We start from the raw sequence: 27,670 nt of genomic DNA, 5'->3' as shown, positions 1-27,670 counted from the left end.
ATTGCCCCCTCGTTGGGCATTATGGTGCACTCTAGCTGGGAGTAGTTACTTTTTTATGAGCAGTTTTGTAGCTCTGCTTTACTTACTCTAGAAACCTTGTGCTGTGACTCTCTTTCTTTTTGTGATGGATGTCTCGTTCCACTTGGGACACCCATGAGTAGCGGGTGGTCGTTGGGGACTTTGGGGGGGGGGAGTACTAAAAGCCCTGCCAGCTCCATGCACTTGTTGTACTCCTATTCGTCGTAGCCACTGTCTTCTGTTCTACTCCTGCCAAGCGTGAGCAACTCCTCTTGTGTCCCACGACTGTAGGGTGTTGGGCACACCAGCCCAGTATTTATTTCTGTACCCGGGGACAAGTGAGTATTGATGCTGTAGTGTCATCTGCGTGTTTCTTCGCGCCATCTCCCAGTGGCAGTAAGGAGGTTGTGCTGGGGTCCCCATGCACTCTGCTTCCCCCAGTGAGAATTACATTCACAATTGATCTGACCCCCGCCCCACCCCAGGGTATTTGGAAAAATTGCAGAAGAGCACTATGCACCCATTCTTCCTGTTTCTTTTGTTTTTTAAGGCAAATCTTAAAATCTGCATTATCTCTAGCCCTGTTGGTCCAGTTGTCTTCATATTTGGGTTGCTTTGCTCCTGCTGACCAGCCCTAGCCACCAGCAGTATTGTCTGCAGGCCTCCTGGCTTCTAATGGTCACTTTACATGGGAAGCTGAGTTTTTCATATTTCCTGCTCGTCCTGGCTCCTGGTGCTCCTTTCCTGCTTGTGGGGGCATCTTGTGCAGCCCCTCCACAACCAACCAGCAAAATGCCCTCCTTGTCACCCTCCCTAAGCCACAGAACCTATTGGCTTCTTAAAGTGCAGGTGCGGTCGAGTCCAGGTCTTTTCCTGCAACTGGTCCTCAGAGGGTATAAGGGGCCATTACCACTGGCCCTGGAGAGAACCACCCTAGTCCTGGGTGTTAACTGGATTTAAAGTCCTTAGTCCTTTCTTGCAGGGTTTCAGGTGGGTTCTCCTTCCAGCTGGGTGTCTTTTTGCCAAAAAGGTTTTTTAATGCTTTTCACCCTTGTGCATGGGTTATCCCCTTGCTGGACCCTGTAGGTCTCTTTTCTCTTGAGTATCTGCTAGTATGGTGACCACCTACCATGCAATTCTATGAATTGACTGTATAAATACAGACAAAGGGTCATAAGTCATGACAAAAGGTCAATTGTATGGACTCACCTGAGCAGGTTAGGCAAGCGTATTGTCTTTGATATGTATAATACAAAGCACACGCACTATTGAGCAAATATTCACGCATTACTGGACTGAAAGATCGAAAAACTAGTAAACGTATACACAGTAAGCAAAATTTGACAGCCAACATAAAGGACAGTTATCACAAGAATCTACCCCCTTATCATTAATGATAGCACTAGAATAAGTGCCCTGTAAATGAACTTCGACTTACCTCTCCTATACAGTAGTCTTATTGCTACTAGATACAAACAGGGAAAGACGTGTAGGGGAAGTTTTATAGGAGAGAGAATTTCTCAGTGATTGTATCTGACAAAACTAGTGGGTGTTTCAGCCAACATACTCTTAGTGCTGTGGGGCGTGGCTTGAACGCCGATCGGGATGGCGGCGTGAGCTTGCAGCTCCGCGCATGGTCCCGCTATTTCTCCTGAAAACGACACCTTTGGCGTTCCCTGAACGGCGGTTTCCTCGTGAGAAGTGTTGAGGAAACATCGGAGAGCAGCTGGGGGCTTTCGGGAGACCGATCATAACGCTGAGACCCGATAGTGGAGGCCGGAGGTGCTGCGCCGAGAGGGAAGAAAATGGCGGCGTAGAGAGACGGCGGTCTCTGCTCGAGGGGCGAGGCGGACCGGAACCGAAACGAAGTGTGAGCTTCTTTCAACAGGACTCGAGAAGCTATGGCCCACCTGAACGGATCTGGGGAGTGGACTTGGAGATGCGGGGGCCCGTGTTGGACTGGGGTACGGCTGACACGACAACCGCCTCTATCCCCCCCTCCCCCCCAACCTCTGCCTTGGTGATTGTATAACGGGCGGCCCCGGCTTCCAGTGGCTATCGGCACCGTCGAAGAGGGTCACGGCTCGGCAGCCCAGTTGGGGCGTTTGTACTAGGACCGACAATAGAAAGCAAGGCTCCCGAGGCGGGGACCACGAGACCAGGAGGAAGGCCTGCGGCCACCGTATGACGACACCCGAAGCAGCTGAGATGGCGGCTGCTGGCGGGGCCTCCGTCATGGAACAGGGCCGGGACGACTCGACTGCGCTGACCCGAGATGGCGGGGCCCGAGCTTCCGTGGTGACGGAGCAGGAACAGAGGCTGAACCAGCGACTGGACAACATTTTGGAAGCAATAACTGCGACTAAGGAGGCTTTGCATCAGGACATTGCGCAGGTCGCCACAGGGCTGGGTCTCCTGAGAGCGGACCAATCCAAGCTATCGGACAAAGTAAAAGATCATGAACAATTGCTCCAAGAACTGAAGCCGGCAGTGGTGACCGCGGAACATAAACTGCCGGATATCCTCAGCCTCCTGGACACACTAGAGAGACGAGCAGAGGATGCAGAAAGTCGTAATCGGAGGAACAACGTGAGGGTTGTAGGACTTCCGGAGAAAATCGAAGGGGACGACGCAGTGGCCTATATGGAGAACTGGTTCAAAACGGTGGTGGTGCCAGAGGGTCTATCTCCTTTATTCTCCCTGGAACGGGCACACGGGGTGCCAGCTCGCCCACCGATGCTAGGCCGACCACCTAGGCCGATGGTGGTGAAACTCCTGCACTATAAAGATCGGGACCTGTTAATACAGAGGGCTCGCACATTGGGCCCCTTTCAGGTGGACAATAGTCGGGTTACGGTCTTCCCGGACTACACACAGGAGGTCCAAAAGAACAGAGCGTCCTTCCTAGCGGTGAAAAAAGAGCTGAGGGAGGAAGGCATTCAATACTCCTTGCTCTTCCCGGCTAAACTACGTGTTATCCTGGATGGGAACACCCAATTTTTTCAGACCCCGGATGAAGCATGGTCGTGGCTTGAGTTGTATCGAGCCGGCACGGACCGGACTGGTAAAAATCAACGGGAGAGACATAAACCGCTCCAGATCCGAAAATCGCAACGAATCCGCTCAAGAAACAAGCTCAAGAGAGCGGAGCGAGATGGTCAGATGGCCGCGGACAAGAAGGGGACGCTGGCTGCAACAGCGAGTATTACGAGGTCGCAACAGGAGAAGGCGCTGGTTGAATCGGACTCTGGTGAGGACGAAGGTAGATCTGGAGAACTATCGGAGGCTGAGAGTTCGAAAGGCCCTGCAGTTACCCCACAGACATCAGATGGACTCTTTAATGAGTGACTATTGACTGGGCTGGCCGATTTCGTTGTTTCTACTGGGGCAGGCTCTCCTAGTGATTGAAGGGCCGGCAGGTATGGTGTTGCACGAGCAGTGTGGGATGGAAGGTGCGGGGCGGGGGCTCCGCCTGCCCTGGGTCGGCGATAACTCACCCCCTTGTGACCCTTAAGGCCTTCTGTGGTGGCGACCACAGATTAGACTGATGTGTGCTGTGTTACAGGTTCGGAACAGGGCTGAAACTGGGTTATTAGGCTCTGTCCTGGGGAGTAGGGTTTGGGGAGTTTGTTCAACAGTTATGTTGGGGGGAAGCAACTGCAACGATGTGGGCAGCAACTGGTTGCTATTGAACTGGTACAGTAATGATTACCATAGAGACGTTACCTAATTTGAAATGCCTAACATGGAATGTCCGGGGACTGCGAACAATGGTCAAACGCCACAAGGTGCATGCTTATCTGGTGAAGCGGGGTGTACAGATTGCAATGTTACAGGAAACTCACTTAACTAAGCAAGAATGCACTGCACTACAGAAGAGGTGGCGGGTCAGGTATTTGGTACCACTTATTCAGCGTTTGCTAGAGGGGTGCTGATATGGGTAAGGGCGGGCATACCGTTCCAGGTTACGAATCAGTTGGTGGACCCTGAGGGTAGATATGTGGTGGTGGAGGGGAGGTTATATGGCAGGGATGTGGTTTTCTGCAGTGTATACGCCCCAAATGTTGATCAGGCTCACTTTTTTGATGGCCTTACGAGTTCGCTGGCCTATTTCCTGGCAGGCCCCATAATCCTAGGAGGTGACTTCAATTCAATTACTAATGTGGCGCTTGATAGGTCGCACCCGCCGCTGGCTGATTCCCCGGTACGCAGGTTAGCCACACATAGGAAGGACTGGCAAGAGAGGTGGGGATTGCTAGATGTATGGAGGGAGCAGCATCCTGATAGTAGGGATTATTCCTTTTTTTCGGCTCTCCGTGCGTTACACGTCAGGATAGACTCGGTCTTGTGTAGTAGCCCCCTGGCTGCCATGGTCACCCACACGGAATACCTGACTAGGACCATCTCAGATCATAATCCCTTGTTGGTATTAGTGCAGTGGCAACGTGCGAGGTCAGCGGTTCCAACATGGCGGCTACGGCCTGACACCTTAGAGGATTCGGTGTTTAGTGACATGGTCCAACAGGGCATAGAACACTATTTTGAGGAAAACGAAGGTTCAGCTAATACCAGATCTACAGAATGGGATGCGATGAAAGTGGTGGTGAGAGGAGTATGCATGGGCAGGTTCTCGAACGCACGAGCGTCAGTTTTGAATGCACTTGCGAAAGCGGAGGAGGTATTAAGGGACTTGGAACGGCGTAGGCCTGAGCGACCGGACTTACAAGACCGGTTATTAGAGGCTAGAGAGGTAGTGGCGACCGAAACGGAACGGCTGCGGAGTTATGATTATAAGCAATACGCCATTAAAGCGCATGCCGAGAGGGATAAAGTGGGTACGCTGCTTGCCAGGATTGCCAACCCGGAACTTAGAGGCTGCCCAATTATGAGCATGAGAACTGAATCAGGGGAGATGGTCTACTCGCAGGCGGCGGTGCTGGCGAGCTTTCAGTCTTATTACGCGAAGTTGTATGAATGCCACTTAGAGGTGGAGGCCTCGGAAATCAGAGCATATCTGGACTCAGTACCGCTCCCAGTGCTGGATGACGAGGAAGCGAAGGAGTTGGGAGGGCCTATAACGCTAACGGAGATTAGAGTGGCCATTAAACAAATGGCAAGGAAAAAAACACCTGGGGTAGATCGCCTGCCGATCGAATTTTATCAGAAATACGTGGATATTTTGGCGCCCAGACTATTGGTGGTGTATACTGAGGCTGGAAGATTGGGGTACCTGCCCAGATCAATGAGGGAGGCGCTGGTAGAACCGCTGCTGAAACCCGGTAGAGAGGCATCTGATGTAACGTCCTATAGGCCTTTGTCCATGCTGACTGTGGACTATAAGATATTGAGTCGTATCCTGGCTCCAGATTGGTTCCACACATGACCAGACTGGTGCACAGGGACCAAGCAGGGTTCATTCCTACTAGGAACACGTCGCTAAACATACGCCGACTGATCAGGATATTGGACAGTGCTGCGGACACTGATGGAAGACCGGCGGTCTTATCGGTTGATATTGAAAAAGCTTTTGATAGCCTTGAATGGGCTTACTTGAATGAGGTACTGGGGAAGTTTGGTATAGGTGAGGGGTTTGGCAGATGGACGAGAGTGTTATACTCATCGGCCACGGCAAGGGTACGCCTGGGCTCGATTGTATCTTCGGATTATCCGGTCCGTAGAGGGACGAGGCAGGGGTGTTCGTTGTCCCCGCTGCTGTTTGCACTGGCAGTGGAACCATTGGCGGCGCAGGCTAGGTATGGGGCCATGTATCAGGGGATCGAACAGGGTGAGCAATCACACTACATATCTCTGTATGCAGACGATTTGTTGTTATACCTAGCAGATGTGGAACAGGCCCTGGCGGGGGCGATGGACATGTTGACCAGGTTTGGTCAGTTGTCGGGACTTAAGGTGAATTGGAATAAAACTTGTATCTTTCCGCTTAGGGCGGACACACAATGTCCCCCTCGTGAGTTGGGTGTGGCCTGGGAGCCATTTTGCTTTACGTATTTGGGAGTCCGCATCTATCATGAGGCCGCGAGTCTGTTGGAGGGTAACGTAGGGCGTTGTATACGTGCACTGAGAGGTTGTATATCCTTCTGGGCCTCCCTCCCTTTGTCAGTGCTGGGCCGAGTGGCACTACTGAAAATGGTGGCGCTCCCGAGGTTGCTCTATTACTTCCGCACCTGTACCGACCAGATTTTCGGACCAGATGGAATCAGCTCCTAGGAGCCCCTCTAACCCAGCCGGAACGTAACCACCTCCCTCCTTAGAACGTATTTACACTGGGTATATATATATGTATGTACATCTCGTACCTAAGGATGGGGAAAATAGCAATAAACATGCATAGGTTTTCTACAATATCCTATTCACACCAACTAGTCTCGCGGCCACTTAGGCCCAGACTAATCTACCCTGGGGCAGGTCTGATTATATACTCTCACACACTGATCTCCCTCAGTGCTCATTCGACACGCAATCCGGCGAGTCTACACACATGGGCCTGCAGTCCCAGTGCTCTCATTCACACCCGGTCCGCAATCCGGCAGACCTACACACCGTATCCTTCCGGTGTTCTCATTCACACACGGTCCGCAATCCGGCAGACCTCCACACCGTATCCTTCCGGTGTTCTCATTCACACACGGTCCGCAATCCGGCAGACCTCCACACCGTATCCTTCCGGTGCTCTCATTAACGCCGTGTACCAACGACAATCACTTTCCTATGAACACTTAGGGAAGAAGTCTTTCATTATCTACTCGGGATAAAACTACGATAGTAGAAATTAGTATGGCTTTCCTAAATTGCAATATGTACCTTCTGCTCCTGACATCAAATGTTCCCCTTCTTCCTCATTACTCAATCATCTCTTACGTGATCGGGATTCGCATCCGTTCATGCAAATAATGTTTGATTAGAAGACAAGGTTACCCCGATTGAACAAGAATACAAGGCACATGTCGGTTCACTAAGAACTGGGGTGTTTTATTACAATAAAAATGAACACAATACTACACAATATATATATATTCTGCAAAGAAAAGTAAAGGTTAGAACGCGCGCTTAACAAGGAAAAGGGCGGAGATCACCTGGTTAATATGAAGTCGGGGTTCGGCAGTCATCTAGGTTCCCTTCTCGTCTCTGTGTCTTGGCTTGTCTCGGAATCACACCTCAGCAGTCACGGGTACACGTCTGCACCGCTATGCTCGATCTCCTCTACTTCCCTCCAAGTCACTGGAACCTTGCTCACTATTAACTACCGTCTCTCTCTCTCTCTCTCTGTCTCTGTGCGCTTCGCGCTACTTCTCCTTCAGTCTTTCTCAGAGAGTCTCGGTTTCAAAATATTTCTCGGACTTCAAAATGGCGACTGTCCGCCTTGGAAATAATTAATAGCATAGATGCTAACGGCTAGCTGCCGCCTACAGACTGACTGACTCATTGCCTAACACTTTTGCTAATATCAAAACCTGTCCCTTCATGGAAAGTTACGGCCAGTAACCTGCCGCCCACCAAATTCTTGTACCTCCCCGTACCAAGGACACGTTCCCAGCCGGCCGGCCTGGAGTTGTGTCTTCGGAGTGGAGAAAAATACAGTCTTTCGATAAGGGCCAGCCTGAACCGGTTCTCTCCAAGCGAACAACACCTCAAAAATAAAATATTACACTTGACCTAGAAAGCCTCTCAAGCTACCAGGCAGAGGGCAAGATGGAGTCTGTCCCGTTTAAGGCCTACAAGGCCCAAAATATGCATAACTCCATGGAAGATATACTAACACTCTTGCAAAAGGATGGATCATCACTAACACTTTTGCAGCGTGAATCTTTCTGGATTCACTATGCTGTGCATATTCCGCGGTCTTGTGGTTGGGTCCGGATTCGTAGTCTTTTCTTTGTTTTTTTTTTTTTTTTTGTAGCCCTTGTGGGCGTCTGCGTCACACCTCCTCGGGCGCATTTCCGGTGACGTCGGCATGCTTCCTGCTGAAGCTCCCACTCTTGGGCGCCTTCTTCAGATTCTTTTTTCCGCGGTCGGGTCTGGATCGTTCCCATTTGGGCTCCAGACATTTTTGGAGAAAGTACTGAAAAGACTGGAAGTTGGAGAAGATATTGGAAGAAGAAGACCAGAAAAGACTTCTCAGAACACTGACGAAGAGGAGAGAAGGTGAAAACCTCGAGAACTTCGACGATCGGCGACGTCCACGCGCTCAGTGAGGCCTGAACGCACGAGGATGGACAACACGCCGTTCAAGTTCTGCCCGAACTGCAGACACAAGTACGCACAGAAAGACCAGCACCCGGTTTGCAACCTCTGCCTACCGGTAGAACACAGAAGCGAGGACTGCAACGCCTGCGCCGTCTTCGCCCAGAAGACCCTTCGAGTGAGGAAGAGACAGAGGGTAGCACACGCCGCCCTCGGAGGAAAATCCCCGACACCATCGCTGTACGAGCTGGGGATGTCCTCAGAGGAGGAGGACAACGCTGCCGCAGAAGACGACGGCTACACGGTCGTAGAGACCGATTACAAGAAGACACCTGATAAGGTAGGAGACTCGACGTCCCATAAGAACACCAGAGACCCTGAGTCTCGAAAGCTCGAGGCCAAGAGCCCGAAGGCGCCGACGCAGCGACATCTGCCGTCCGCGACCACAAGCAGGCCCGGCGGATCCTCAGAGAAGGAGTCCCTGGCGCCGAAGGCTGTTGACCAGCAGAAAGCGTCAAAGATCGTCGCCGAAAAGGACCGATCGACGTCGAGGGAGAAAGACCCTATAGCCTCGGCAACGTCCAAGGACCCGGAATCCAGTTCGGCGTCCAAGCCGTCGACGCCGAAGATCTCGACGCCGAGCCAGGCGCCGAAGAGAGGAGCCGAACGTTCCGAAGCCGAGAACACACAAGACCAAGCACGACGTGCTAGATCTGGTCGAGGAGGAAGAGGAACATGTCGACGACCATGCGCCTAGCGACGAGATGGTCGACGACCGGGAAGCTGAAGAGAATCCCTACGAGGATTACAGCTACGAGGGCGAAGAGAGCAGTAGAGTGGACGACGAGTCGGTCACCTCTGATCCACGCGAGGAGGACTACCTAGACGTCGACACCAAGAGCCCGGAGGAGGCGGTCGACTCGTACCCCTCGAGACCCTCGCCGCCCGACGACATCGGGGCATACAACTCGGCGATACAATCTGCCGCGACTGCATTCAAGTTGAAACTCGACGAGGAAAAGCAGAAAGCAGACTTCCTGCTAGAGACTTTGCTCCCAACGCAAACAAGAAGCCAGTTCCTCCCAATGCTCGAGAGCGTCTTGGCGCAGGGAAAGGAAGCGTTCAAGGAGCCCGCTACATGCAAGGCAGTAACTCCCAGAACAGAGAAAAAATACAAGCACTCCTCGAAGGACCCGGCCTACATTCGAGGCGAGGTCTCCGCTGACTCCATTATCACGGCCACAGCTAGGAAGAGGGCGAGCGTATCTACTACCTCGGGCCCACCGCCGGATAAGGAGAGCAAGAGGATGGATCTGGTGGGGAGAAGGATCGAGCGAAATGCCGCGACCCACTGGCGCATGGCTAATTCCAACGCCCTGCTAAACAGGCACGTGTACCAAATCATGGAGGGACTGGGGCACTTGGTGAAGGACCTACCCCAAGAGGCCAGGCAGAAGGCCGAAAAATTGGTAGAAGAAGGGAAGAACGCAGCAAATTCTTGCCTTAAAACGGCCCTGGACGGAGCAGACACCGCCAGCAGGCTAATGATGATGGGTGTCACGGAGAGGAGACACGCCTGGCTCAGGATCTCAGGGTTCAAACCCGAGGTGCAACACAGTATCCTGAACACACCGTTCAACGGCGAAACACTTTTCCGAGCAACGGTTGACGACAAACTATGCCAACTCAAAAAGGATAACGAGACTGCTAGATCCATGGGGGCTTTGCAGTTCAGAGGCAACAGAAGAGGCACCCCGGCACGGAGGCCCGGCGGAAGAGGTGGAATCCAGCCAGGTACATCGCACCAGGCCTTCCAGCAGACGCACCAGGCAGACTTGCAGGCTCAGCAAGGTCACCAGAAGCAGTCCTGGCAATACCAACCAAGGGGTCAGTCCTTTCGAGGGAGAAATGGACGTGGCCAGAATAGAAGAGGGGGCCAGCAGCCCACCTCGAAGTGACTTCACACTCCCCCGGGTGCCCGACCACAGAAAAGATCCCAGGGGGCACCGCGTACAAAGGGGTCTGGACAATCTAATGACCTACGACCACATGACACCAGTGGGAGGAAGATTAAAGTTCTATCTCCAGGAATGGAGAGAAGTAACATCAGACAAATGGATCCTAAACATCATTCAATTCGGATACTGCTTGGAGTTGGAGAAAAAGCCAACAAACAGAAAACCAAGGGGGAAGCCACCAGCAAAAGAACAGCTGGCGAGGCTTCAGGAAGAAGTGCAAGAACTTCTACAAAAAAAGGCCATAGAAAGAGTTCCCTTCAGGGAGAGGAACAAGGGAATATACTCAACGTACTTCCTAGTACCAAAGGTCGACGACAAAATGAGACCCATCCTAGACCTGAGGTTCCTCAACAAATTCATAAAAACACAAAAGTTCAAAATGACCTCCTTGCAGGAGGTGCTGCCACAGTTGCAGGTCGGAGACTTCATGGTCACAATAGACCTCAAGGACGCCTACTTACACATACCGATGAACGACAAACACAAGCATATGCTCAGGTTCGCTATCGGAGGAGGCCACTACCAGTTCACAACGCTGGCCTTCGGACTAAAATCAGCACCGAGGGTATTCACAAAGTGCCTCGCGGCAGTCGCAGCGCACTTACGAAGACAGGGGATACACGTATACCCTTACCTCGACGACTGGCTAGTAAAAGCAAGCTCGTACCACAAGTGCAAGCAGCATGCGCATACAGTGACAAGAACACTCATACACTTGGGGTTCTCCGTGCATTGGAAGAAATCATCAATGGAGCCGGAGCAAGTGAAGATCTTCCTGGGGGCACAGATCAACACCGTACAGGGCAAAGTCTTCCCCAGCGAAAAGAGAGCGAGGGCACTGGTCAAGGAGACTCGCCTATACCGGAAGGGGCAAGCTCGGACAGTGAGGACTGCGAACAAGATCATGGGAATGATGGCATCATGCATCCACCTAGTGCTGAATGTGCGGCTCCACATGAGACCCATGCAAGAATGGCTGCAGGAACAATGGTCACAGGCTTCGGGCAGTTGGGAGGATCTTGTGGTAGTGACGCACGCAGTGCAGAAGGAGATGGCATGGTGGACCCTGGAGAACATAACAAGGGGGCAGCCACTTACACTCCCAACTCGGACAGTGACCATCACCACGGACGCATCCCTGAGGGGATGGGGCGCTCACATGGAGGAACTCAAAGTGAGGGGCCTGTGGACGCCAGCAGATGCAACAAAACACATCAATTACCTAGAATTAAAGACAATCTTCCTGGCACTGAAAGCCTTCCAGACAAGATTGTACAGGCAGAGGGTGTTGCTACAGACAGACAACACCACGGCGATGTTCTACATCAACAAACAGGGTGGAATACAGTCGTCAACGCTTTCGACGCTGGCACAGGAGATATGGAGGTGGGCCATCCCTCTCCAGATAGACCTGATAGCCATACACCTACCAGGCAAGGAGAACATTCAAGCAGACTGGCTGAGCAGACAGACCTCGGCATCCCACGAGTGGGAGCTCAATGCTCAGGAGACGAGGACACCATCAGTGGACCTGTTTGCAACACGCCAGAATGCGAAATGCCGAAACTTCGCATCCAGACAACACGAAGAAGGGTCCCTTGGGAATGCCCTATGGATAGATTGGTCAGGGAAATTTGCATACGCTTTTCCCCCGATACCGCTGATTCACAGAGTGCTGAGCAAATGCAGGGCGAGCACCATGACCCTGATACTGGTCGCGCCGCAGTGGGCGAGGCAGACTTGGTACTCGCAGATCATGGAGATGGCGCAGTGTGCGCCCCACAGATTCAGCAGGAGAAAGGACCTGCTCTCCATGCAGAACGGAGAGGTGCTGCACCCAGACCCGGAGAGCATGAGCCTAGTAGCATGGCTCCTGAGGACATCGAATTCGCACACTTAAAGCTGCCAGAGAGCACCCTCAGGGTTCTTCGGGAGGCACGAAGGCCCAGCACAAGGAAGTGCTATGTCGCAAAGTGGAAAAGGTTCACGATGTGGTGCAGGAGGGAGAGACTTCACAATAAAATAAAGAGGGACTCCACGGTACTGAAGTACCTGACACACTTGCTGGACAAAAAGCTCAGCTCGTCCTCCTTGAGAGTTCACCTGGCGGCTATAGTGGCATACACAAGGGGTGAGATGGGCAGAAGCTTCTTCACATCACAAGTGGTAAAGAGGTTCCTCGAAGGAGCAAAAAGGATTGCACCACCCAAGCGGGTGCCACCACCGGCATGGAACTTAAACGTGGTCCTGACGGAACTCATGAAGGAGCCCTTCGAGCCACTTCACAAGGCCTCTTTGAAGATGCTAACTATGAAAACTGCTTTCCTGGTTGCAATTACATCCTTACGCAGAGTGAGCGAACTGCAAGCATTGACGCTACAGGAGCCCTACTTACAAATACACAATGACAGGGTGGTGATGAGAACCGACCCACATTTCATGCCGAAGGTGGTGTCCAGGTTCCACATGAACCAGTCCATTCAGATACCGAGTTTTTTCCAAAAACCAACCACTAGCGCAGAGCGGGCTCTGCATACCCTGGACGCCAGAAGGGCGGTCATGCATTACATCGAAAGGACAAAAGGACACAGGAAAACAAAACAGTTCTTTTTGTCGTTCGCCAACAGTCACATGGGCAAAGCAGTCACTAAAAACACTATTGCGCGATGGATCGCGCAAACAATCCAACTCTGCCACAAAAGGGCAGGAGAAGAACTGGCAGAGGGGGCACGCGCCCACTCCACTAGGAAGAAGGGGGCTACAATAGCCTTCTTGGCCAATACACCCATACAAGACATATGCCTGGCGGCAACATGGGCTTCGGTGCACACATTCACAAAGCACTATTGCGTGGATGTTCAGATGAACAAGGAAGCACAAGTCGGACAAAGGGTGCTCCAGCATATATTCAGAAACCAGAGCTCATCTTCCACCCAGCCACCACGGAAGTGAGAAAGCGCTACGAAATCTATGCACAGCATAGTGAATCCAGAAAGATTCACGCTGCAAAACGAATAGTTTCTTACCTGTCGGTGTCGTTTTGCAGCTTGAAGATCTTTCTGGATTCACTAGCGAACCCACCCACCTCCGCCAGAAAGATGAGGCTGGAGAGAGAAGAGGTGGTCAAAAAAAAAAAAAAAAAGGGTGATAGGAGGAGAAGAAGTAACAGAATATAAGGACAAGTGGTAAAGAAATTATCACCTTGAATAGAACATTGCCATTGCTTCGGAAAAGAAGGAAACACGGAAAAAAGAATCCGAAGATGGCGCCCAAGAGTGGGAGCTTCCGCAGGAAGCATGCCGACAGGTAAGAAACTATTCGTTATATATCTATCCCCTAGCTTAAGTTTATAAGCCCTGATCTAAAGAAAAGGGTACGAAAATGCACTACTGTGCCTCATGGATAGGTCCTACTTATAGTCCTAATCCCTATACTGTAAGGGTAATAGGCTGGAGTCATCTTCCATCATCCTCCTTCTAAAGATGGTCGGAAAAGTCGGCCATTACACTTCACCCTTGACTCCAGTCTATTAGCCATGTTTTATATAGAACTAACATCAGTGGAAGAATAATAGGAAATAAAATTAACTGATCTAGTTTTCTTACCAAATCTACAAAATTGGAATAGAAAAGGAATGCACTGAATAAAGCAGCAAATGGCTACTAGAATACAAATAGAAATAATAACACCCCCTAGAATCTGTCGTAAAGAATGTAAGTCAGGCAACCAATTAAAGAGCCAGTCGAACCAGCCCAGATCGATATGTTTTCTAACTTCAGCAGTCAAATCGTGAAGTCTGTCAATATGGGCCTGAATCGATTTAGAATGGTCGGATAGGTTGAAACAACAAAGACCCTCAAAGTCAGAACAGTCATGTCCATGTTTTAACAGGAGATAGTCAATCGCTGCGCGGTTTTGGTTAATAGCTCTACGTTCTCCCTGGGAATCTAATAACAGGTCAGATAACACAGTAGAAGTCTGATTAATGGATTTAACCATCCAGCAAGCCATCTTGCCAATTATTTTAGCATTGTAAACGGCTAACGCCGGGACACCAATAATAGAAATAGCTAAACTGAGATATTCAGATTTAGAATAAAGATGAAAGGAAGAGTCACAGTCTTCATGTAATGTCATAGCGTCGCGTACTACACGGGAATGGGAACCAGGGTGCGAGGAAAACATTAGCAAGCTTAATCTAGTGATAGCGCATGGACCTCCAGAAATATTTGCGGGAATATAGGGCCAGGAGGAATTCCCACAAGAGAATAACCATCCAGAAGGCAGCAACATTGCACGGTAATAACTAGGAGCAACTAATATACGTTTACATGTCATATTGTTCTTAACGGAAATACATGAACTTGGAAGTCTCTGTAAACACAGCAATCGTTGATGAGCTGAAAAAGAAGTGGCAGCCTGCAACTTCAACTTTATACATTCCGAAATGGCCTTGGGATCACATGTCAAAACGAAGCATAAATCACCCTGCGAAATATTGTAGGTGGTAATTCGGGAATGAATAGGGGGAATGGAGTCAGAAAGGATGGTACATAAAGGGCAAAACTCATGGGCCGCAAAGTCGCCCAGAATAATATTGGGACGGGCACTGGAAATATTGAAAATATGCCGCAATGTTTCAGTGGAAGCAGGGACAGCAACCAAGCAGGTCGCTAGGATATCAGTCACAGACCTCATGGGAGTGAGGCAGAAATGTGGAGAGTTAGTCACTCTTTTCGCCAAGGTAATCCAAAAATTTGCTGAAGAATCCCACGTAGCGAAGGAACGCGGAACTCTGGTTCTCCAATCAACCGAAGTCGGCGGGTTCTCTCCTCTCCCGGCGTAGCAGACCAAAAGGAGTCCAACGCCGGCACATCCCGCAACAGCAGTCCAGAGAATGATCTGAAAGAAACAAATACAGGCCTTACTCATTCTCGTAAATAACATTTGTCAGCTGGGACAGCTTCCCAGCTATCTTTCCCTGGTCTCATCACCAAAATGGTATTATCATGACCGGTCGCAATGACTTCAGCCTGTTCAGGGGGATGTTTAGGCGATTGCACCCATACTTTCGCACCAGGGTTGTCCGAGGACCCGAAGCCTTTTTGGCCTCGTATTGTTAGCATAGTTGGAGCAGTGCCTTTCTTAATCTCACCACTGAAAACAGGCATAATTAGCAACTGAGCAACACGGTCAGATTTTTGAATTGACAAATCAATTTCACTGCTATTAAACAGGAGAACCTTAATCTCTCCCTGATAATCGCTGTCAATCACTCCTCCGAGAACTTAAATACCTTTCATGGCAAGGCCCGATCTAGGGGCAATCAGTCCAAAACTACCGGCTGGTATACAGACACCAACGCCAGTTTCAACAATTATTCGGTCTCTACCTTTGAGGATAGCACCGGACACAGCATGCAGGTCCAAGCCTGCGGAACCTGGGGTCGCTCTGCATGGAGCCAAAGCTCCGGGGGTAATTTCCCAGTACATAACAGTATTAGCCATGGTGTTGGGCTTTGCATCAACAGTTGGAGGAAACAAACGCATTAAAGGAGATTCAGCATGCAACAAGGGACGGTTATTTAAAATTAATAATGCCTGGAGTAAGAAATCTCTCCAGTTCTTGTAGTGATCATCAGTTAACTTACGTAGCTGTTCTTTTAGCAAACCATTCATTCTCTCAATAAGGCCAGAGGCCTGCGGATAATATGGAATGTGAAACACCCATTCAATGTTATTTTCCACACAGAATTCCTGCACCAATCTTCCACGGAAATGGGATGCGTTGTCAGATTGAATTTGAAAAGGAACACCATAATATAATGTAAGCAATTCCAGAGTTTTAATAGTATTGTCTTGGGTAGCTTGTTTGCAAGGGAAAGCAACCAATAGGCCACTATAGGTGTCAACAGCTGTGCAAACATACTGACAATTTTTGCTCATAGGGAGCGGGCCAATATAATCAATCTGCCAAATTTGGGCGGGCATTTTACCTCATTGTAAATGGCCTTTAACAATATGAGGCACTGTCCTCTTTCTAGCATGCTGACAAATAGGACAATGCAGAATGACATCTTTAATCAAATTCAAAGGAATATGGATTCCTCGATCGGAAGCCCACCTGCTAGTGGCTCTTTCTCCAAAATGTCCCGCTTTTTGGTGGGCCCATTTCGCCAATCCTGCCAGATCAGAATCTTGCAAGTCCACCACTGCCTCAGCAATTTTAGATTTCTCATCTGCAATGTTATGAAAGAATTTGTCAAGGGAATCAATCGGGGGTATGAGCATCCACATGAAAGATTGTAACAGTACTCTGTGGGAGTAATTCCCAGATTTCTTGCCATAATTCCTTTCCCCACAGTTCTTTTGAATGCAATTCCCAATTATGAGAATGCCAAGTTGGAAACCATACCGCCAGTCCATTAGCAGTGGACCAGGAATCAGTGAAAATGTGACATGTGCCAGGTAATTCCTGTTTCAAAACTTGGTAAACTGTATATAATTCAGCATATTGACTACTTTTTCCATCACCAGTAGTACTCAATAATTTTTGCGTGATCGGGTTGTAGGACACTGCCTTCCAATGCTGTTTCTCACCTATGAACTTCGCTGAACCATCCGTAAACCACACATGTTTTCTGTCCTCCGCGGACAAATCATCAAATGGCTTACCCCACCTGACAGGAGATTCCTGGACTACAGGCACAGAACAATCATTTCCAGTCTCATTCGATGGCGCCTGCGCCACCCGTTCATGCAACACAGCCACACCTTTCGGACCTACACGCGCTCTGTCCTGAATGTACCATTTCCATTTAATCACACTCGCCTCTAGAGCATGTCCAATTCGATGGGATGTCGGGGAACTCAAAACCCACTGCATGATAGGAATTTCAGGTCTCAAAATCACAGTATGACCTAATGTCAATTGCTCGGTATCCACCAGAGCCCAATAACATGCAAGCAGTTGTTTTTCAAAAGGTGTAGAACTTTCACCAGCCTCAGGTAACTTTTTAGTCCAAAAACCTAAGGGCACTTTTCGTCTGCCCTGCTTTTGCCACAGGCTCCAATTGGCATACAGACCATCCACAGAAACATTCAGATCCACATCACCCTCGCTCACAGGCCATAAATCCAAGGCGTACTGAATTGCCTCTTTCGCCAAATTAAACGCATTTTGTTGTGGTTCACCCCATTCAAACGCATTCTTTTTACGAGTGACTCAATACAATGGAGCCAAGATCTGACTCAAATGGGGAATATGCTGACGCCAAAAACCAAACAGGCCAATGAAACTTTGAGCCTCTTTTCTGTTCCTCGGAACTGCAAAATCCAAAATTCTCCGCCTCACCTGCGGGATCACTTCTCTGTGACCTTCATGCCAATTAATGCCTAAAAATTTAACGTTTTGGGAAGGGCCTTGCAATTTATCGGGATTAATTTCCCAACCTTTAGCACGTAAACAGTCAAGGATCTGATCTAAATGGGACTGGACCTGGTCTTGCGTCACACCCTGAATCAAAACTTCATCAATATAGTGACACACCTGAATTTGTGGATGTACGGGCACCTCAGACAAATGTTCCGCCACCAGCCGGTGACAGATCGTAGGACTATGTACATAACCTTGAGGAAGACTCCTAAACGTCATTTGACGTCCATTCCAGGTAAAACTGAATCGTTCCCGACACTCGGGGGCAATCGGAATCGAAAAGAAAGCATTAGCAATATCAATGGACGCATACCATGTACCTGGATGCTTCTGAATTCTCTGAATTAAAGTAACCATGTCTGGCACTGCAACAGCTAAACGGGGTGTGTGTTTGTTCAATTCTCGATAATCAACCGTCATGCGCCAAGAATGATCACTCTTGCGCACAGGCCATACGGGATTATTCCAAGCAGAAGTGATTGGAGTTATAACCCCTGCATCAACCAAATCCTGAATAGTGACACTGATCTCTTCATGGCCACCTGGAATACGGTATTGTTTCTGAGAAACCACTTTCGTAGCTTGGGGAATTTTAATGGGGGGCATACGCAAACGACCAACCCGTACGGGTTTGGACGAAATGTAATGCTTGGTTCCAAATTGATAACAACCATCATCCAAATGCAAAGTCATTCCTTTTAAAATATCAATACCAATAATATACTCCAAAAGCGGTACAACCAACACAGAATATTCTTTACGGGGAATTCTGCCAATTTTCATGTCAAGTATAGTTTGCACTGCGGGGGTCTCTTTTCCACCTAAACCAGTAATTGTAAAAAATTGTCCCTTGAATTTCTTCGATTTACCATGAATTAAAGTGGCCTCCGCTCCAGTATCTACCAATGCTCGGGCCCTTTGGATATTACGATGTTTCCAAAAAATTTCAATATCTACATAGGGTCTATTGTCTTTGTGAGCCCACCTGCGTACCGGAGCTTGACCTATTTCCTAGTCATTTTTACCGTGGTCAGTCAACCAAGACAAATCAGGATAAATGTTCTCAACTTTCTTCGGGACTAGAATGTCTTGCTCATATCCATCTCTATTACGAAACGGATTATTGTCATGTTCAAAGAAGTGAGAATTACGATCAGAAAGCTTGTGACGATCCTCCCTTCTTCTGAAGTCAGGGGAATAACTTCTCTCATCTCTGTGTCTATTAGAGACACGATCATCTCTCCCCCTGTCTCTCTCTCCCTCTCTCACCCTTATGTTTTCACGACGGGGAGAAACATCACGTTCATAGCGCCGGTCATCATGGTGATCAGCATCCACACGACGCCTCTCATCACCACTGCCATCGGACCCACGATCATAATCATTCTTTCGTACACGACGGGCACCCTCCTTCCGATCTAAACCACGCCTACGAAACATGTCCCACAAGCGATTATTAGGTTCACCGTCAATGTCCTCCCTTTTCACACCATCAGCCAAAAGTGCAAGAAACATATCACGTCTAGAGAATTTATAGTCCCCAGCGGTACGACCTTCAGGTCGAGATTGCCTCTCAGGTTTAAACCATTCACCCAACTCACCAAGTTGACGAACAGATTCAAGCACCATAGACAAAGGATTGCCAGTTTGATTAATCAACAAAGTCATCATAACCTGCTTATAAGCAACAGGCGAAGAACGGATAATGCAATTACGCACAGAAGATGTTAAAAGACCATCCAACAATCTATCAGAAGTACTGAGAAAAATCGCAGTTTTCATCACTTCCTCTTTCAAACGTTGCGACGCATCACGCAAAGTGTACCATGGCTTGTCATTGACAGGCCAATCAGATTCAGTAGGGTATTTATGGTTACAGCCATCATTCGCAAGCTGGAGTAAACTAATTTGCCCAGCACCCTTATAATTCCGAAAATGATCTTGTACAGTAGAATCGGAACTCAAAGAGCAAAATCGTAAACAATCACCAGCATCAAGCATAATACCCGCAGCACCTAGTTCATAAAGGCGCACCATCCAAGTAAGCAAAGTTTCACCGGACCGTTGTCCAAATCGTTGTAAAATGTCACTAACCTCCTGTTGAGTAAAATCTTCAATACTATCCAATTGAATACCATTCGGCATACCAGGAGCCTGTTGTAATTTGCGTCGAAAAACAGGGTGAGCAGAAACCTCCGGAAGAGTCTCCGAGGAAGCCCGATCCTTAGATGCAGAAGAACAATCGGGGCGTAATACATCATCAGAACGGATAGAGCGACCACGGTCGCCAGAAATGTCGTCTTTATTACAAGAAGCAGATTTACAATCACGTCCGGAGCGAGAAGACTCGCGCTTGTCACCCTCCTCAGCCGAGGAGCCAGAATCATTCGATTCCCAGATATTACCATCCCACTCATCGGGGTTCCAATCCAGTCCGGCTTTCGCCACAACCAGACGTACTTTCCGCGTAGACACACGACCACGACGGTGTCTGTATTTATATTTTGCAATGCGAACTGCAGCCCTTTCGGCTATAGTTTGATAAGTCTCAAGTTTGTCGGCAAGCAATTTATTTTGACACCGCAAAAGAGTATGCGCATTCTGCACTTCAACAAACTTTTCCTCCATATCCACAAATCGCTTCTGCAACTTAACAAACTTTTCATGAAGAATTCTATATGCAGTAAGCACAATCCAACCTCTGCGTCCTAAAATAGGAAGCTCATCACCCTTCACTACTGGCGCTTTTTGCAAGCAAGAAACCAAATCAGCGGGCTCCGCCTGCTCCAAACAAGAAGTCCAATTCTCACTCAAACCAGTAGAATTGGCCCACTCACGGGCCAAAGCCTCATAAGGCGTTGATTCCCAGCCGGGAATATCAATAGGCAATTTAAAAGTAGATTTCGACTTTTTCGAAAACATTTTGACACACACAAAATATATACACAATTATAAACAAAGAAAATACGTACGAGCCGAGCACAAACCAACAAGATGAAAACAATACAGCGCACACAGGCTTCGTAAACAGTTCGTGACGCCAGATGTACCGACCAGATTTTCGGACCAGAAGGAATCAGCTCCTAGGAGCCCCTCTAACCCAGCCGGAACGTAACCACCTCCCTCCTTAGAACGTATTTACACTGGGTATATATATATGTATGTACATCTCGTACCTAAGGATGGGGAAAATAGCAATAAACATGCATAGGTTTTCTACAATATCCTATTCACACCAACTAGTCTCGCGGCCACTTAGGCCCAGACTAATCTACCCTGGGGCAGGTCTGATTATATACTCTCACACACTGATCTCCCTCAGTGCTCATTCGACACGCAATCCGGCGAGTCTACACACATGGGCCTGCAGTCCCAGTGCTCTCATTCACACCCGGTCCGCAATCCGGCAGACCTACACACCGTATCCTTCCGGTGTTCTCATTCACACACGGTCCGCAATCCGGCAGACCTCCACACCGTATCCTTCCGGTGTTCTCATTCACACACGGTCCGCAATCCGGCAGACCTCCACACCGTATCCTTCCGGTGCTCTCATTAACGCCGTGTACCAACGACGATCACTTTCCTATGAACACTTAGGGAAGAAGTCTTTCATTATCTACTCGGGATAAAACTACGATAATAGAAATTAGTATGGCTTTCCTAAATTGCAATATGTACCTTCTGCTCCTGACATCAAATGTTCCCCTTCTTCCTCATTACTCAATCATCTCTTACCTGATCGGGATTCGCATCCGTTCATGCAAATAATGTTTGACTAGAAGACAAGGTTACCCCGATTGAACAAGAATACAAGGCACATGTCGGTTCACTAAGAACTGGGGTGTTTTATTACAATAAAAATGAACACAATACTACACAATATATATATATTCTGCAAAGAAAAGTAAAGGTTAGAACGCGCGCTTAACAAGGAAAAGGGCGGAGATCACCTGGTTAATATGAAGTTGAGGTTCGGCAGTCATCTAGGTTCCCTTCTCGTCTCTGTGTCTTGGCTTGTCTCGGAATCACACCTCAGCAGTCACGGGTACACGTCTGCACCGCTATGCTCGATCTCCTCTGCTTCCCTCCAAGTCACTGGAACCTTGCTCACTATTAACTACCGTCTCTCTCTCTCTCTCTCTCTCTGTCTCTGTGCGCTCCGCGCTACTTCTCCTTCAGTCTTTCTCAGAGAGTCTCGGTTTCAAAATCTTTCTCGGACTTCAAAATGGCGACTGTCCGCCTTGGAAATGATTAATAGCATAGATGCTAACGGCTAGCTGCCGCCTACAGACTGACTGACTCATTGCCTAACACTTTCGCTAATATCAAAACCTGTCCCTTCATGGAAAGTTACGGCCAGTAACCTGCCGCCCACCAAATTCTTGTACCTCCCCGTACCAAGGACACGTTCCCAGCCGGCCGGCCTGGAGTTGTGTCTTCGGAGTGGAGAAAAATACAGTCTTTCGATAAGGGCCAGCCTGAACCGGTTCTCTCCAAGCGAACAACACCTCAAAAATAAAATATTACACTTGACCTAGAAAGCCTCTCAAGCTACCAGGCAGAGGGCAAGATGGAGTCTGTCCCGTTTAAGGCCTACAAGGCCCAAAATATGCATAACTCCATGGAAGATATACTAACACTCTTGCAAAAGGATGGATCATCACTAACACTTATATATCTATCCCCTAGCTTAAGTTTATAAGCCCTGATCTAAAGAAAAGGGTACGAAAATGCACTACTGTTCCCCATGGATAGGTCTTACTTATAGTCCTAATCCCTATACTGTAAGGGTAATAGGCTGGAGTCATCTTCCATCATCCTCCTTCTAAAGATGGTCGGAAAAGTCGGCCATTACAGCACCCTACCCATCTGGATTCCTCAGCGGATCTTTAAAGAACTAAGGATGCTGACAACGGACTTCCTCTGGGGTCACAGACGATGCAGAATAGCATTGAATACTTTGCTTAGACCCAAGCTCGAAGGGGGGATGGCAGTCCCCGATTTTGAGCTGTACTATTTGGCAGCTCAGCTTCAAATATTCACACAACACGTGGCCAGGGAATTCAGAGGGCCGGAACACGAACGAGGGACTGGTATACAACGTCACGTCCTGGCCTACATAGTTATGCAACAGAAACTAGAGTTAAGGGGCCTTACAATGGAAGAAAAGACGATCAGGTTGTGTTGGCACAGGAGTTTGAAGAGAACAAAGAAGGCCCGGCCGTATGCCCCAGAGATACCACTGGGAATGTTGACTGCGCTGCCACATGAGGGTGATTGGTCCCCGCTGTCGGACTGGGAGGAGTTAGGTTTACAGATGGTGGGAGATCTGTATGTGGATTGAATGTTGGTCCCCTTTCAGACGTTGCAGGAACAGTTTGGTCTACCGGACGGGAGCTTCCTTTTACATGCGGCAGTGGTAGCAGCGATACAGAAACACTGGAAAGGAGGGCTCCTCGAGCCAGAAACGACCATGGCCTGCCAATATGTAGTTATGGCCGCGGGTACGTTTAAAGCGGTGACCTGCCTACATAACAGGATGTTACATGAGGGATTGGAACCGCTTCTGGTACTGAAATCGAAAAGGGAGGATAGTATAGGTAGGCCCATTCCAGATATGGTGTGGGGACATATTCTGAAACGAACATGGAAAGGGACAAGGAATGCACGTTTTCAACAGGTACACTTTTATATCCTACACAGGGCTTACCTGACCCCGGAAAAGATCAAAAGGTACTTCCGGGTACATGAAGCACTGTGCCCGAGGTGCCTGGCGCCAGAGGTTGACATAGACCACCTGCTGTGGGGCTGTCCAAAGTTGAGGACGTACTGGCTGGAAGTGGGGGAACTCCTGAATGTGGTGACTGACAGGGAGGTGGACTTTGACATGGCGGCGTGTATATTGCTCTGGTTTCCGCACACAAAGAACACAAAAGTAACAAGCAAATTCATTGATCTAGGGCTCATATTGGCGCAAAGAGAAATTACCTGGCACTGGAAGTCTAAGGAGGGACCATCGGTGAGGAGATGGGTGAATGAACTGCTGAAATGGTCTGAATGTGAGTGTGCGCTCCGGATGAGACAGGCTGTCCGGATTGATAATGACAAGAGCTTGGAAATGTCAAGGGCGTGGGAGATGATAGTCCAAGCGTTGCGTGATTACATGGTGGAGGACGAAGAATAGACATATTACACACCTGGGGCTCCATGAGGCTTGAAAGAGCAAAAGCACCACTCGATATGTAGCGTGCTCCACTGTAGTGTTAGCAAGACCAGGCCCACATCAGCAGCGGTTGCGGGGGGGGGGGAGGGGAGAGGGTGTTGTTTGGGGAAGTTGTTAGGCACCGAGGCCATGTTCTGGGAGACACTGCAGTTGAACCTAGGGTTAGGTACGCTTCCAAGGGTACCGAGAGGGCCCAGACAGGCTGCGAGGGTGATAGTAGAGGTACCCTGGGCCGACACAATAGGCGTCCACTGGAAGATAGGTATGGGACCAGGGTTACAAGTGCGAAGTCGCTCACACGGATCGCTGGAGCATGCTGGCTGGTGTAAGGGGAGGGGCGGGAGTTTAGGGGGGGTAAAATGCAGATACAGAATGATGTTATTAACCAGATATCCCTCTGGGGTAATCACTGTGATGTTCTTGCTGGACGTACAGATCGATGCGCCGCCCGGCCTCCGGGTTGTGGGCTAAATGGCTGTGTACGATATTCTGCTTACTTTGTCTATGCATTGGGACACCATAAGTGTACTGGTTAATCTATTTTGTGAACTGGTTTCTAATTCTGCAATAAAAACAAATTAAAAAAAAAAAAAAACATACTCTTAGTGCTGTTTCCTATAACTATGCCTCCACCAACCTACAAAGAACTGTCTCGGGTAGTAGCTTCAAGGTCTTATACCAGCAGACATTCCAGTTTGTATCGTGATAAAAAATAAAGAAGCACCAGCAAAACCATTAGGCTTTACACTCACACTTGAGTGCTGTTAAAATCAATAAACGTCTTCTGCAGTGTAAAACAAAAACACTGGTTTAGTTATACAATGCATGAATGAAATAAATAATTTATTATGTAATGACAGTGTGTACTTTTCAGTTTTAAAATAGTCCCTTATTCATTCAACTGAAAGTGGTAGGGTACACCCAAAAAAACAATTAAAAGAAGGTGAGACTAAAAATACTTTTGGGGGTAGATCAAAAATGTGATTGACAGTATCTCAAGCCAATGGCTGAAGATTTCTTATATAAAAAAAGCTCTTATCTGAAAGAGGCTGAACCAAAGACTCTTAGGCTAAGGGTAGACTATAATATGTGTTGATGAATGGTGAAAGAACCATTACAGATCAAACCTAAAAACGTGAAAAAGAGACCGAAAAGGAACCCATACAACATTTATTAGCAAATCTTTTCTCAGCTACTGGAAACTTGTATTAAAGGAAACCATTTACTTTCAGACTACCCTGCCCAGACACCAGCCTTCACCCACCAGTACACAGAAGTAAAATTCGTGGCTGCAGAGAGACACACAGAGTGTTTAATGACTGGCTGCCTTCTCTTGATCTTTGTCACATACACAGGCCCTCACCAGTCAGTCAGGTCAGCCTTCTGGGCAGTACGCTGGCACTACTAAGTGACGGTCTATACGAGATCAAGGCCAGGCCAAACATGACTGCTGTATTAGCTTGCAGGGGACCACACGCACCCTCACCTGCTAAAGCGCTGGGATACTATTACAGGTGATTAGTGCGATCTACAAATCGACATATAGCATGAAATTACTTGAACTGGCTCCCTTTTGAAAGTGGACAGTGCTGTCTTACGGACCAATGCTATCCATTGTCCGATCAGCAGCGAACATTCTGCTCCGTTTACGAGCAGCCAGTGTCATTAGTAGACAGGTGCTCACCCTATATAAGGAAGACATTCAAGAGAGCTAGACTGGCTGCCAGATTTTAATCCTACAACAGGATACATTATTTTTCTCATATGCAATCGATTGAAGTCCTACATTTCATTTTTGCAAATTTAGGATTACATTTTTTAATAGTCTTTAAAATGCCAACACTGTCTTAAATGAAAGTCTATCTTCTTACCTAGTGCACTAGTACAGACAAGAAGACTCCTAGGTCGGGCCCAGGGCACTTTACAAGGAAGGGGAGAGGTCTATAAGGCTTGTCTAGCACTATGCAAACAATGCCTGAGGTAGCATTGTATTATTATCTTGCCTCTGAGAGGATCCCAGGCTTGTCAGGTTCTTACGTGGATTTCATCACAAGAAGCCTCGAAAACACAGTGTGTGTCCGAAGGCCCTAGTGCTTTGGATCTACCTCTTGTGTTTCTCAGAGACCTTCCTAGTATGTATATGGGTAGCAGCAGCTTCTTTATAGCAAAGTGCAGGCCAGAGCCCCTTCACTGCTGGCTAATACTACAAACTTTTGATCATGGAACACAGAAGCTCAGCTGAGATGTTAATAATGTGGGCAGCACGCATCACACCTTTGCTCAGATTGAGGTTATGGAGGTTAGCCATACTGCTTAAATGCCATCCGCCCTCCTAAGTCGTACAAATCAAAAAGACCTTTGTAGGCAGGGATGTCACGATCTAGGGCCTCCTGTATGCAAAACCTTGATCTATAGTAAATATATATGCACCCATTCCCTCCTCTAATACCCCTCTCTGCCCGTCATTGGCCTTCCTGAAAAGAATAGGAATATTCTATCCAAGCCATCAGGGATGAATTGGTTGTGGGTGGAGTCATTCGACTGGTCGCACACCTATACACGTACTCATAGGAGTCCCCCTCTTGTGGACCTTGCAAGATCGATAGGCCTGGGTGACTCTTAGCATTTTTCACACCCCAATTAACAACAGTTTACATTTTACTCTGGGACTCGCGTATCCTTTTCTAGCTTAGAGTACTTTTCTGATTCCACTTCCCAACCTTGGATGTCATGAATACAGACATCCTAGCCAAGGGCCTCTTGGATGATTCTCAACTCACGCTTGACCTTGGCGGGTAGAGCAAAAGGATCGGTTGGAGACTTAGTGCATGATGGCCCATTGACACTAAATGTATGGCTCACCTAATGATGGACATTGACCCTAAGCCTCTCGTGGAATGGTCCTGCAGATTCGCCCAAATTGTGGGTTTTGACTTGACCAGAGATAGGTAGGACTGTGCTGGTGTTCTTGTTTTTTAGTTCCAATAAACAGCATTGTCAGCACACCTTTCAAATGTTGCGTACATGTAGCAATATTTCGTGCCTGGCTCTGATACGTCACTTCTGGGGTGGAATGAGGCTGGTTGGCACAGGAGCACTAGTGAGAAAATGTCCAGACCTAGTGTGATCCCTTGCGGAATATTGTCTGCGTTAGAATATCCACCATAAAGAGCATAACCGAATGTAAGTAACTTGTTCTTCTTGACCACTATCATAAGAATGGTGTTTAGGTTCAAATAAGTTGTTTTAGGATCATGGGTCGTTTATTTCAAAAAGTCTTTAGAAGTTTGAAAGGGTAACATGTTTTTGGTAGAGTGACAGCTGATGATGTATCCAAGAGACTGTAACATCACTGAAAGCTTTGTGTGTTTGCTTTTCAAAAGCCTGCTGTCGGAGACCCGAAGTTCTGGGTTTAACGAGGGAAATGCATTGTCTGACGACCTTCCAAAGCCTGCCATCATTTAAGCCTCGTAACGGGGTTTTTCTATTGTCCAATGTTCTCTAAACTTACTATACCTATATATTAATGTCCATTACTTTTTTCTAAAATACTCATGCCCAACATGCTATTTACCTCCAAAGTGAGATTTAATGTCTTAACATTTTGACACATCAAACGTAAAATATGATTTTGGTGATCTAGTTGCTCCGAGTTTTTTATTTGTCTGTTGTAATATTTGGGACACAAATGAACATGCTCGGTCTTGCTGAAAACATGTAGTTGTAGCTCACACTCTTGAAGGTGAACAGAAGTTATGTTCAAGCCTTACAG

The 27,670-nt window shown here is 48.2% G+C and overlaps 1 protein-coding gene and 1 pseudogene across 1 annotated transcript in view; both read left to right on the top strand.

Annotated features, from left to right (window-relative positions):
• Positions 1 to 27,670, top strand: part of C9orf72 (C9orf72-SMCR8 complex subunit) — a 332,168-nt gene that overhangs the window by 267,649 nt on the left and 36,849 nt on the right. The window lies entirely within an intron of this gene.
• Positions 10,558 to 27,314, top strand: LOC147728294 (uncharacterized; annotated as a pseudogene).

The sequence above is a fragment of the Lissotriton vulgaris genome, chromosome 3_1 (assembly GCF_964263255.1).
Source record: "Lissotriton vulgaris chromosome 3_1, aLisVul1.2, whole genome shotgun sequence".
NCBI lineage: Eukaryota > Metazoa > Chordata > Amphibia > Caudata > Salamandridae > Lissotriton > Lissotriton vulgaris.
This window is presented reverse-complemented; position numbering and strand designations above follow the sequence as displayed.